Source organism: Bombina bombina, chromosome 5 (genome assembly GCF_027579735.1).
Source record: "Bombina bombina isolate aBomBom1 chromosome 5, aBomBom1.pri, whole genome shotgun sequence".
Lineage (NCBI taxonomy): Eukaryota > Metazoa > Chordata > Amphibia > Anura > Bombinatoridae > Bombina > Bombina bombina.
In genome coordinates, this window is record NC_069503.1 from 680,738,080 (window position 1) to 680,751,546 (window position 13,467).

A 13,467-nucleotide genomic window follows, 5' to 3' on the forward strand; every position below is an offset into this window, starting at 1 on the left:
ATGCTACAGCTTTGTAGCGTAAAACTCATAATTACTGATTTTAGATTGCGTTACGAATCTTGCGGTATAGGCTGTACCGCTCACTTTTTGGCCTCCCAGAAAAAGCTTGTAATATCGGCGCTATGGAAGTCCCATTTAAAAAAGAATTTACGCAAATTGCGTAAGTTAATTTGGGTTACGGCCAAAAAAGTGTGCGGTACAGCTTTTTTGACAAGACTCGTAATAGCAGCGGTAGTGAAAAAGCAGCGTTATAACCCATAACGCTGCTTTTTCACTCATAACGCAAAACTCGTAATCTAGCCAAATATTAACAAAAAAATGTGTCTAGCAGTTTTTCCTCTTAGGCCAGATTTGTGTGTGGACCTTAACTGTTTCACTGTGGGGTTGCACACAAAACTGGCTCTAGAGGGAACACTTGTGACCACAACTCATAAGAGTCCACTGGAGAAAAGAAGGCAGACAGAAAGTACCCTGCAACTTTAGCTTAATCTATTATATAATTTCTTATTATTTGTTATTATTAATAGACATACATTTACACCGGCCCTTAAGGCTTCTAAAATATTGATCTGTGACCCCTGTTTGGTAGGATGCTGGCCATTACTGGTTTAGACCATGCTAAATATACCATCTTCCTTTAAAGTTAAAACTGATTTTGAAACTAACAAAAAGTGCATGCCTGTACACAGCTAGTCCATGGGATGAAAGCTGCCTGGCTAACGAGGAAAACTCCCACAGCTCAATTGGTGGACAGTGACATAAAGATAAGAGCAAAATCGGATTATTTTTCAATGCTGAAACATTAACCCCTTCACGCCATTAGGATGTTCCATGCCATCCTAACAGCGCTGGGCTTTAATGCTGAAGGACGGTATGGAACATTCTACCTTATAAGAAGTCCTGCAGCCTCCCCTTTGACAAAATCTGGATTCAGACCGGGGTTTGCGTGTCTAGCATTGTAAGCAGTCCCTCATGATCAGATCCCAGAGTTGGGGGACAAATTATCAAGCTCCGATCCTATACGATCAGGCTGATTGACACCCCCTGCTAGTGGCCGATGGACCGTGAATCTGCAGGGGCGGCATTGCACAAGCAGTACTCGTGAACTGCTTGTGCAATGTTAAATACGCTGTCGGCATTCAGCGATGTCTGTCGGACATGATACGCTACAGCGTATCATGTCGGACAGACATTGATAAATTGGCCCCTTGAAATCACGTGATTGCATCAGATTTCATTTTTACTGCAAGTGTTTAGATCAGAACTTAGTTCCAATTTTAACACTTTAATACCGGCTCAAAGGGGTTAAAAAGGAAATAAAAAAAAAATCAGATAGAGCATGCATTTTTAAGCAACTTTCTAATTTACTTCAATTATCAATTTTTCTTCATTCTCTTGGTATCTTTATTTGAAAAACAAGAATGTAAGTTTAGATGCCGGCCCATTTTTGGTGAACAACCTGGGTTGTTCTTGCTGATTGGTGGATAAATTCACCCACCAATAAACAAGTGTTGTCCAGGGTTTTGAACCAAAAATGTGGCTCTATCCTTAGCTTAGATGCCTTATTTTTCAAATAAAGATATCAAGAGAACGAAGAAAAAATAATAATAGGAGTAAATTAGAAAGTTGCTTAAAATTGCATGCTCTATCTGAATCACAAAATAAAACATTTGGGTTCAGTGTTCCTTTAAGTTCCTTCTGTTAAATGTAAAACAAATATATATATTTCCTTTAATGAAAGTATAATTTTATAGCTTTAGCTTTGTAGTCTTCATCACTAGAGAAATATTGTTTAATAAGAAAGGGGTTTTATATTTCTAATCATTAGTTCACAAATGCTCTTGAAAATAATGGAAACTATATATATATATATTAGTTTGTGTCATCTGTTAAAACCTTTCCTCTACTTGCAAATTGGGAGGCAGTGCCTAGCCTTTACAGTAAATCATTCACAGATGTTGTCAATTTATTAGGTTTCATCTTCTTTTTTCCTTGTAATGAAAAACATTACACATCCCAGCAGGAGGTGGTAACAGGTGAGAGGAGTGGCAAGGTACTTAATGCTGAAAGTACACAGTAGCACAGCTTTTCAGCAGGAAGCAAGTAAAGTAAGTCTCCTTTTTGTACTTTTATTTTTATTGTGTAGGATAGATGCTATGGTGTTAAGCTGTTATTATTTACATATTTTATGAATTGTAAGAAGGAAAACAACCCACTACTTCTCTGGTAGTTCAAATTTGATAAACATTTTTACAGTTGATAAATACTTCAAAATATTTTTGTAAAATTGTTTTCTTAGTCTTTTAAAATGAGGTATGTTGGTTACATGTGGCAATTCTGTCTCATAAATGTCTATTTATTTTATGTGTAATGTACAGAGACTTGTCTGCAGCAAATGTAGATTGTAAGCTTTGGGACCAGAACCCTCTAAATTGTCTCAATCTGCCTATCCCAGCCTTGTCTTTATTTTTTGTTTACACCCCCATTAAATTTGCTAATATTACAAATAATAATCAATAGACTGCTTAGTAGGAAATATTATCATAAATATAGTGCTTCTATGTTTTGCCAAATGAACAGAAGAGATAATATTTTGAACATAAAGCATTCCAGTTCTTTTTCTATTTTTGTTTTTAAATTACAAAGGGCCAGATTACAAGTGGAGCGCTAATTAACGCTCCTGCATGAGTGTTAATTGCGCTAGAAGTAAGCTTTTTGCGCTCGTCAAGTTGCACTCGTATTATGAGTTGAAAGTAAACTCTTTTCGCTTGCATACTAATCCGACGACCGCGAAAAGCTGAATTTACAATATCAAATGCGTGTTCACATATTCCCCCATAGAAGTTAAAGGACCAGTAAACACAGTAGATTTGCATAATCAACAAATGCAAGATAAGACAATACAATAGCATTAACTCTGAATTTCAAATAAGTAGCAGATTTTTTTTTTTTTTTTCTAACAAATTTCAAAGTTATGTATATTTCCACTCCCCCCTATACCATGTGATAGCAATCAGCCAATCACAAATGCATATCCGTATAGTCTGTGAATTCTTGCACATGCTCAGTAGGAGCTGGTGACTCAAAAAGTGTAAATATAAAAGACTGTGCACATTTTTTTTTTAATAGAAGTGAATTGGAAAGTTGTTTAAAATTACATGTTGTATCTGAATCATGAAAATTTAATTTGACCTGAGTGTCCCTTTAAGGGATAAAAATAAGTGGAAAAACCTAACACCCCACTCTCGTGCAAACCCAATCGCATATTCTCATGTGCATTAACCCGACATGAAAATATGAGTGTTTCACATTCCAATGTTCTTCACATACACGAATAAGTTCTATTTATTCATTAAGAAATATTTCTAAAGTTTTTTTTTTTTTTTTTTGTATCTAAAATTATGTATGTATGTGTGTGTATATATATATATGTGTATATGTATGTATGTATGTATGTATATGTGTGTGTGTGTATATATATATATCTATTTATAAATACTTAGAACATATTCTGCTATGTTCAGAACATAGGAATGTGAAATGTTTATAGTAAATACCTAGTTTAAACCTTTATTAAATATTAATATGCTTTTACATGTTTTCATCTACTTAACTGCAAAGGACTCCAATGCACTTATATATGTTTATATATGTGTACATATGTACTTATTTGTTTATATATGTATATATCTCTGTAAATACATATATACACATGTATACATATATATACATCTTTAGACATTCTCTATGTTAAAGTCCCTCATATATTTGAGCCCTTATAACTTTATTATGTTATTATGAGTGTAACTATACTTTGTAATGTATTTTTGATATGTTTTGTGCAACTTTTTAGTTTCATGAAACAGTTAACCAGTGCTCTGAAGTCACAGTAATCATTCTAGCATAAATCAACTCATAATATGAGCAATAAGCCCGACAAGTGCAAACACCTGCGATAAACCCATTATCGTTTGCGTTCCACTCGTAATCTGGCCCATATTATGAAAATGCCCAAATAAACAGAGGTAACTCTACGAACAGAAAGTAAAATGACGCTAAAATGTTTTGGTAAATGTAATGAAACTTTTGTCCTCTAATCCTATACAAAGAAACACTTGGAGTTCCTGTAGTGCCCTCATTCTGTTGAGAGGCAGACTTGAAGAATATTGCATTGAGACATGTACAGTGAGCTTTTAGCTATCCAAGCATCTGTAATGTATTCATCTGAAATGAAAAGAATCAGGAATAACTATTGCTAAACTTCAAACTGAGTTCTAATTTTTACTTTAAAAGGGACATAAAAGTCTTTATTAAACTATCATAATTTAGCTCCAGCGTGCTGGGCCGTGCTAATGCTGATTGGCTCAGCAACTGTGTCTCCTTGTGACTAGTAGTTCTCGGTGGCTCCTGAGCCGTAATTTATGTGTTTAACTTCTGCCTAACTATGGGCCAGATTACAAGTGGAGCGGTATTTAACACTCCCGCTAGAACGCTAACTCTGCTAGAAGTAAGCTTTTTGCACACATCGGGTAGAGTTTGTATTACAATGAAAGTAGAAAGTTTTTGTTTGCACGCTAAACTGATGCTCGCAAAAAGGCGAAGTTAGAATATCGCAACTGCGTTAACATAGCTAACCAGAGCTCTGAAGTCGTGCTATCCTGACGTGTGTTAACTTCAATTGCGCTCAAGTGATTGCGTTTAATTTCAACTTGTAATACAAGCGTTACATGCAAACAGCCGCGATAAACTTGATATCACTCGCACATAATTGTTAGCGTGCCACTCATAATCTGGCCCTATGTGTTTAACCCCTTTGCAGAGGTTAAACACATAGACGTGGATGTGCTAAAATGACATGCTCTAATAAATATTACTCCTTTGCAGAGGTTACACCCACATTTCTATGCAACAGTGCAAAAAATTAAATGCTCTAATTTAGGGTATGTTCAAAATCTAGAAGCAAGCCCAAAAATCTAGAAGCCAAGTAAATTCACATATTTGCCACTGCTGATTGACTCAAAGGCAGTGGTGAATGTATGCATTTATTTACCTATGTGTTTAACTCCTGTGCGGGCTCTTGCTCAAAAAATACTAATGAATTGGAGCATGCAATTTTTTCACTTTAATGACCCTTTAATAATATACTATATAACTGGCTGCAGTGCTAAGATTGAGATAAAGGATATACATTTAAAAATGACTCATCAACATTATTGTAAATACAGTTGATGAGTCAACGTTATTTTTTTTAAAATTACATTTCCTAATTTGCTTTTCTTTCTACACACTGTAACAATTCATGTTGTGACAGGCTGAGCCCCAATTCCAGAGCAGGAAGGGAACAGGCTAAATCACAAGGTTATGAATTGTATTCTTGTTAATTATAAGTTCCTAAATTATGTAGCTATATTTAAACAAGGCCTGAGTAATAAGACAAGACTGGTTTATTTAGCCTTTTATAAATAAGGCAGGAGAAGGACTAGAATCCAGACAGAATTAAAGGGATAATTTCATGATTCAGATAGAGTACTCAATTTTAAGCAACTTTCTAATTTACTCCTATTATCAATTTTTCTCCGTTCTCTTGCTATCTTTATTTGAAAAAGCAGGAATCTAAACTTAGAGGCCAATTTACGAAAGTGCGAGCGGACATGATATGATGTAGTGTATCATTTCCGCAGCACATTGATAAATTGCACAAGCAGTCCTTGTGAACTGCTTGTGCAATGCCGCCCCATGCAGATTTGTGGTAAATCGGCCGCTAGGGTGTCAATTAACCTGATCGTATACAATCGGGCGGATTGATGTCCGCAGGCGGACAAGTTATGAAGCAGCGGTCTTTAGACCACTGCTTCATAACTGCTGTTTCCGGCGAGCCTGAAGGCTCACGCGGAAACAGGGGTATCAAGCTCCATTAGGAGCTTGATATTTCGGCCCCATAGTAGTTGGCCCATTTTTGGTTCAGAACCCTGGATATCGCTTGGCTACATTTTGCCACCAATCGGCAAGCGCTACACAGGTGTTAAACCAAAAATGGGCCGGCTCCTAAGCTTACATTCTTGCTTTTTCAAATAAAGATAGAAAGGAACAAAGAATAATTGATCATAGGAGTAAATTAAAAAGTTGCTTAAAAGGGGCGGAGCTTGCCAGGCTGCATGGTTTACACGCAATACCAGAGCTCTGCAAACCGAGTGTTTTTATTAACCTCTTATTCATACCTAAACTACATATCCTACTGCCAACCTCTTCCCTAAACTGCTAAAGAATGTCCCTTCACACTTAAAAGGGACCGAAGACATGTTGGAGGACTGTGGTTATTAAATTTCATCTCGCCACCCCTGCATACAGCAGCTCCGTGAGGAGTAAACACCAGACTTCCGGTTTGGATTGTACAGACCCTAAGGGAACTTCTGAGTATGTTTTGTGCTCACCCCGGACCTTTTCCTACCTCTGTCTCCCCAGCTCCTACAAGCGCTACCTCCTAGCAATACCTCATCCCCTAACTGGGGTAATCCACAACTCACCTCGGTATTGCGGAGGAGGAAAATTTGTTGGCACCTTCCTAGATTACACAGAGAGCGGTACTGCCGCCATAGTGACTGACGACCGATCTGAACGGACTGCAGCTATAACCACAAACACTTCTCCTTTGCGGTATAGCTGATTCGCCACGGAGCCACAGCTGGGATAGGTCTTGCACTCAGCAGCCTCCTGATCTGACCCTGCAGCTCAGCCGATTCAGGAACTACAAGGACACTGCTCACTACATACGACAGGGGTAAGAACACACTGGTTTGCTGCTCAATTATCCCCACTGCAGGAGACAATACTGGGGAAGAAATTGCTTAGCCATATTGCCTTATTTACACGGAGGGAAACCCTGCAGGGTTTAAAGAGACGGTAACATTGATTACAGCCACTCTCATATTACTGGTCTAGTTTTACCACCTGCTGAGTGTGACCAGATTAGTCCATCAGAACTGCTAGAGGCCTATTTGTTACCTAATGAAAGTGCACCCCTCTTCATACACTCTGCACCCCATGCTTATTCTTTGATCTACTTAAGGAACATAGGGGAATAGTAACCAGAGGAAACTGCCCCCTTGTACATCCTTTCAAATAACCTTCACTGCCGACATGTGGGTTCTCTTCTCCCACCCACACTTTGGCTCCCCTTCAGCTCTCCCATACCCCACTCTCCCTTTGGCACCAACTACTACAGCACCCCTCTCACTCAAGACCCCCACATACCACTTTAGAGGTTGTCCTGTGACGTAACCTAAGGGGACCTGAATTCAGCACTTATCTAACCTCTCTCCCCCCCCCCCTTTCCCGTTGGCGCTTATTGCCTATGGGTCATATCCCACAATCCTTTTCCCTTACTCGCTCAGAAGAGAGCAACTCCCTGGAGAGAGAGTTAGCAACTCATCGGTATCCAAGAAAAGTGGTTTGCTTTACAAGAAGCGGAAGAGAAGTGAAGAAAGCGGGAGGGTCAGAGAGGTGAGGGATTGAGAGTGGAGTCAGTGGTCTGTCCCTAGACAAATTACTAATTTGAAGTCAATTTAACACTACAGGATGCAGGGCTAGGCCTCTAATACAGGGGGTGTTCGGTCCTGTAGTCCCCGCTCGCAATACTAGCCTGGAATCTAGCCCACCTACGCTCCATAAGCAAGTTGTAGCGTCTTTAATGCACCCTTCTGGCCATGGCCCATTCGCAAAGAAAGAAGCAAAAGCATAACAACCTGCCAAAGTGGACTTTATCAGACCATTTCTCTAATAAAACTACATTTGAACATGATATGTCGGATGACTATTCCAGAGATTCAACTATGTCGTCTAAAAGTCATTCTAGAGCCGCATCCCACTCTGTTGAGAGGTCTACTCACACGTCCTCATCCATCCTCCTCTTTGAAACAAGAACTCAAGTTCTCAGTCTCTGAACTGAAGAGAGACATATCCTTGCTGGGCGAGAGAACAGAGTCGCTGGAGAAGAAGCAGGAGGATTTCAGCTTAGACCACTCCAACCTACTCGCCTACACGCAATCCCTGGCTGAGATGATTACTGACTTGGAAACCAAAATTGCAGATCAAGAAGACGGATCACGTCGCAATAATCTCAGAATCAGAGGCGTTACAGAAGATATTCGCCCTACTGATCTAGCTAAACATCTTCAGGCCCTGTTTACAGAACTGTTAGGCCCTACTACAACTCACGAAAACATTATTGATAGAGCGCTCAGATCGAGAAACTCCTCATCAGGCTCAGCTAGAGATGTCATTATTCGTTTGCATCATTATACCTTTAAGGAGCGGTTACTAAGGGCATCATTCCAGAATAAGAACTTAAAAGACCCATTCCAGAATGTTCAGATCTTCCTGGATTTGTCCACCCATACGCTCGCCAGGAGGCGGCTGTTTCAACAAGTCACCCAATGCCTCCGAAACAATAATATTAAATACAGGTGAGGCTTCCCTGTCAAGCTCTTCTTTCAATTCCAAGAATCTTCATATACCATCACGACTCCAGAACAGGGGCTCAAGATCCTTCAATCATTGAAGCTTATGCACTCTCCCAATCAACCTTCTACCACACCTGAAAAATCGGAGAAAATCAGCGCCACTGCCCCCTCTTGGCGGCCTCTACCTCAGACTTTCAGTTTTCATGCCGCAGAGAGAGACCCTACACCTCCAACTAAAGAAGCCTAATCCGCAGTAGTAGGGAATGATTCTTTTGAACTCCTTACTCTAGAACTTGAATGTCTTATCCGCCCTGGTCCTTGTGGTATCCATCACCACTAGTTATAGTTTCTCCCCTTCTCTAGTGCTTTGGTCAATAGGTCGGGAATTCCCGACACCCCACGACTTTAAGAAGAAGTGGACTTATCGGATGAGGATGGGTAATGTAATGCATCTGGTTGTATTGTTGTCCTGCAACTGATAAGTCTGATATGTTTATATAAGATATACCTAGCTCCTTTATTCTAAGCATATAACATTTGGATAACCCTATAGAACTAGAGTCATTTCAATCAACTTGCCTAGGTATTCACAGCTTTCCTCACTCTGAACAAGACACAATAGCCCCTAGCAACTGGAGATGGCTTTAGGCACGACATTAGCATATAATACTTACAGGAACCTAGCAGTTACTTTCTGCTACATTTAGAGACCTAAGCCTTTAGCTCTGTACCTCAGGGATTAATTTGGTGCCCTACTAAACTACCCTTCAACAATAATGAAGTCACATTAGCGAGAAAACGTTTCAACCCCTCCACCAGGGCCAAATAGGCTCCTACCATAATTTGCAGCTTAATTGATATACACAAATCACTGCCACATAATTCTAGATATAGATCTGCCTATATTCTGTAATCCTGATTAGACATTACTATATCCATCCTCCCACATATAATGCTTTAGGTCCTTAGAATGGCTACATAGTTATTGTCTCCCTATTGCCTTCACTTCTTCCCTTACTAGGATGGAGGACTCATATATTTACAGAGGAATAAAATGATACTCCATATCCTGTACGCAGACTACACACACCATAAGTCATGAGAAAGTGGTAAATCTTGTTGTATGTCATATTCAGCACTCATGTGGGTTAACCCGTGCTACTTATTTGACTCTATATTTGACTCTGATTTTATATGCATGTTTAATTTTGCTAAGAATGTCTTCTGATACCAATATGCCTAGAATTGTTGTAAATTTGGTTTGATGTCTTTCATTAGTTCATCTTATATTGCTTTAAAGGTTATAATTATTGTTAAGGCCACACCGCTGTCAACTTATTGTCTCACCTCTTCCCCTCTCTATCTACTTCCCCCCCCCTTTGGGTCCGATGGAGCAGGGACCCAGCTCCAACACCCCCCTCCTTCCTTGTTACCCCAACTCTTGTTCCCCCTTATCTCTAGACTAACACTCGGTCTGCTACTCATACTCATTCTTTTTACTCATATATATAGCTATCCCTACTTAGGGTTGTTCCACCTGAAACATTATCTTTAAGTATTATTAGCAGCTCCTTACCCCCCCTCCCCTCCCTCCCATATCTCCCCCTATCCACATTATTCGAGCGGCTCTTGCCCGCTGGAAACCCCCCCCCCCCCCACCTACATCACATACAAATTACGTAATACTGTGATATATAACTATACTCTCACAGTTTAGGATTATACTTAATAGTGGAGATTAGATTCTCTTTTTTTTTTTTCTGTTTTTTTTTCTTTCTCCTTATCGTATCCTTCTGCTCTGCCTTCTCTCACACAATCTCGCAGCTGAGATTCCTGACTTTTAATACCCAAGGCCTCAACTCTCCCACTAAGCGTAGTCTCCTACTTAACATGCTCCATCGCGCTAAAATAGATGTAGCCTTTGTTCAGGAGATGCATTGGCTGGCTGGCCCAGACACAACATACACCTACAAGAAATTCCCTACTGTGACACTATAAGCTGACAGTCCGCTGGCATTTAGTCCCGGCCGCTTTACATAAAATATACAGCACCCATTCTCCCACTTGCAGGAGAGGATGTGGACAACTAGGATCTCAGGCCCATATCTGGTGGTTTTGTCCTAAGATAGCACAAGTTTGTACTCAGATCTTAGACATTTTACATTCGCTAGGCATTACACCCATACTGAGCCCACAAACATTTCTCCATCTACACTTTCCGAATATGTCCGCAGCACAAAAAGCCTTGACCATCTACATACTCATGTCTACTAAACTAGAAATCGCGAAAGCCTGGAAGCTCCCCACTCCCCCCTCCATAGCACAGATTCTAACTACTGTTAATTTTCTTTTAAAAATGGAGGCGTACCCTTATTCAATGCAAGATAAACTAGACTACTATTATGAGACTTGGTCTCCTTGGTGTGAAAAATTTCCCTCCCTGAATTATGTTGACCCCAGCAGAATATCCCTACAAACTTCTCCCCCACCCAAACTTTTTATTCTTCTGTCCTCGCCTCCCCTACTGAGATCTCCACTATGTTTCATAATCTTTCATTCTGCCCGCACTCCAACAAACTGTGAGAGTTACTACATTGTGTTATTGTGTATCGGATGGTATGCGGTTTACAACATAAAGTTAAATGAAAAATGAGAAAAATCAACCCAGAAAAGCGACATCTGGATGAAGGTTATATTAAGAACTATGGAAACATTTGTATGTACTTTCCCGCCTCACTTAACTAAGTCCACTGATAATTTCTGTTCTAAATATAAGTCATGACTGTTTAGTAAGTTGCCATACTGCTAGAAGTGAGCGTCCATTTGCTGTTTCAGGTCTATTGTTGTCACCTGTATTTTTGTGATGTTTTTGACTCGCAATTCTGTTGCATATTTTTGGTGTTATTTGGTGTTATTGTAATTTCTCAATAAAAAACTTTATTAAAAAAAAAAGTTGCTTAAAATTGCATGCTCTATCTGAACCCAAAATTTGGGTTTAGAGAGTAGGTAAAGTCAAAAGAAATGCCAGTTGCAGATCAAGGGCCAATAATTCTAACACAGGTGTTTTGCACCGATAACTAAAAAACAACAAACCTTCTGAGAGAGGGAGTTAATTGGACTGCACAACAAAAAGTATATTTACTGTAAACTGACAGGCCTTACACACATTTATCTCTCATAAATGGGCTTTAAATTCCTCAAGACTCTTAAAATTGTTCCTAGGACTGGTAGTATGGTGTGTATGTTGCTTAGGAGAGATATAGATAGATATATAGATATATATATATATATATATATATATATATATATATATATATATATATATATATATATATATATATATATATATATATATATATATATATATATATTTTTTTTTTTTTTTTTTTTTTTTAAATAAACAGTTACACTCATATAAACACTATCTGGTAAAAAATATTTATAAAAGTATTAATAAAAAGTCTTTAAATGGTATATGGACATGCATTTGAATACAAAGTGCTATAATATACACACATATATATATATATATATATATATATATATATATATATATATATATATATATATATATATATATATATATATATATATATATATATATAATATTATAGGTAAAGTCAGAAATCTTAGCATTACCTGGGTAAACCTGACATTACCCAAACGGCAGGGCCGAGCCTTAGTGGGGGGGGGAGGGGGTAACTGGGGCAGCCACTGTAACTATGGCTTTTCTGTGCCCCTTTAAGATAAAGCAAATGGAGTACCTATTGCTACCCCGGCATCTTATTACCAAATATAAAGTATTATTACATTGATTAATGGCCAAATATATGCAGAAACAGCAGCAGAACAATTTTGTAGACCTCCTATATTTCCAAAAAAACACTTGCCTAGATTTAGAGTTCTGCGGTAGCCGTCAAAAACAGCGTTAAGGGCTCCTAACGCTGTTTTTGGCTGCCCACTGGTATTTAGAGTCAGGCAGGAAAGGGTCTAATGCTCACTTTCAAGCCACGACTTTTCCATACCGCCGATCCCCTTACGCCAATTGCGTATCCTATCTTTTCAATGGGATCTTCCTAACGCCGGTATTTAAGAGTTTTGGCTGAAGAGGGCATTAGACCCTCTACCGACAAGACTCCAGCCACAGAAAAAAGTCAGTAGTTAAGAGCTTTCTGGGCTAACGCCTGTTTATAAAGCTCTTAACTACTGTGCTCTAAAGTACACTAACACCCATAAACTACCTATGTACCCCTAAACCGAGGTCCCCCCACCACTATAATAAATATTATTAACCCCTAATCTGCCGACCGCACACCGCCGCCACCTACATTATCCCTATGAACCCCTAATCTGCTGCCCCTAACATCGCCGACACCTACATAATATTTATTAACCCCTAATCTGCCGACCGGACCTTGCTGCTACTCTAATAAATGTATTAACCCCTAAAGCTAAGTCTAACCCTAACCCCCCCCCTAAGTTAAATATAATTTTAATCTAACGAAATAAATTAAAAATTATTAACTAAAGTATTCCTATTTAAAGCTAAATACTTACCTGTAAAATAAACCCTAATATAGCTACAATATAACGAATAATTATATTGTAGTTATTATAGGGTTTATTTTTATTTTACAGGCAACTTTGTACAGGGAGTGCAGAATTATTAGGCAAATGAGTATTTTGACCACAGCATCCTCTTTATGCATGTTGTCTTACTCCAAGCTGTATAGGCTTGAAAGCCTACTACCAATTAAGCATATTAGGTGATGTGCATCTCTGTAATGAGAAGGGGTGTGGTCTAATGAAATCAACACCCTATATTAGGTGTGCATAATTATTAGGCAACTTCCTTTCCTTTGGCAAAATGGGTCAAAAGAAGGACTTGACAGGCTCAGAAAAGTCAAAAATAGTGAGATATCTTGCAGAGGGATGCAGCACTCTTAAAATTGCAAAGCTTCTGAAGCGTGATCATCGAACAATCAAGCGTTTCATTCAAAATAGTCAA

General features: G+C 38.8%; 1 protein-coding gene across 1 annotated transcript in view; it reads left to right on the forward strand.

The window, feature by feature from the left end:
• The first annotated feature begins 2,081 nt into the window (after window positions 1-2,081).
• The window catches only part of LOC128659467 (leukocyte elastase inhibitor-like), an 80,428-nt gene continuing 69,042 nt past the window's right edge, over window positions 2,082-13,467 (forward strand). Inside the window, exon 1 of the mRNA XM_053713088.1 lies at window positions 2,082-2,108. The gene's annotated coding sequence lies outside the window, so the exon portion shown is untranslated. The remainder of the gene's footprint in view (window positions 2,109-13,467) is intronic.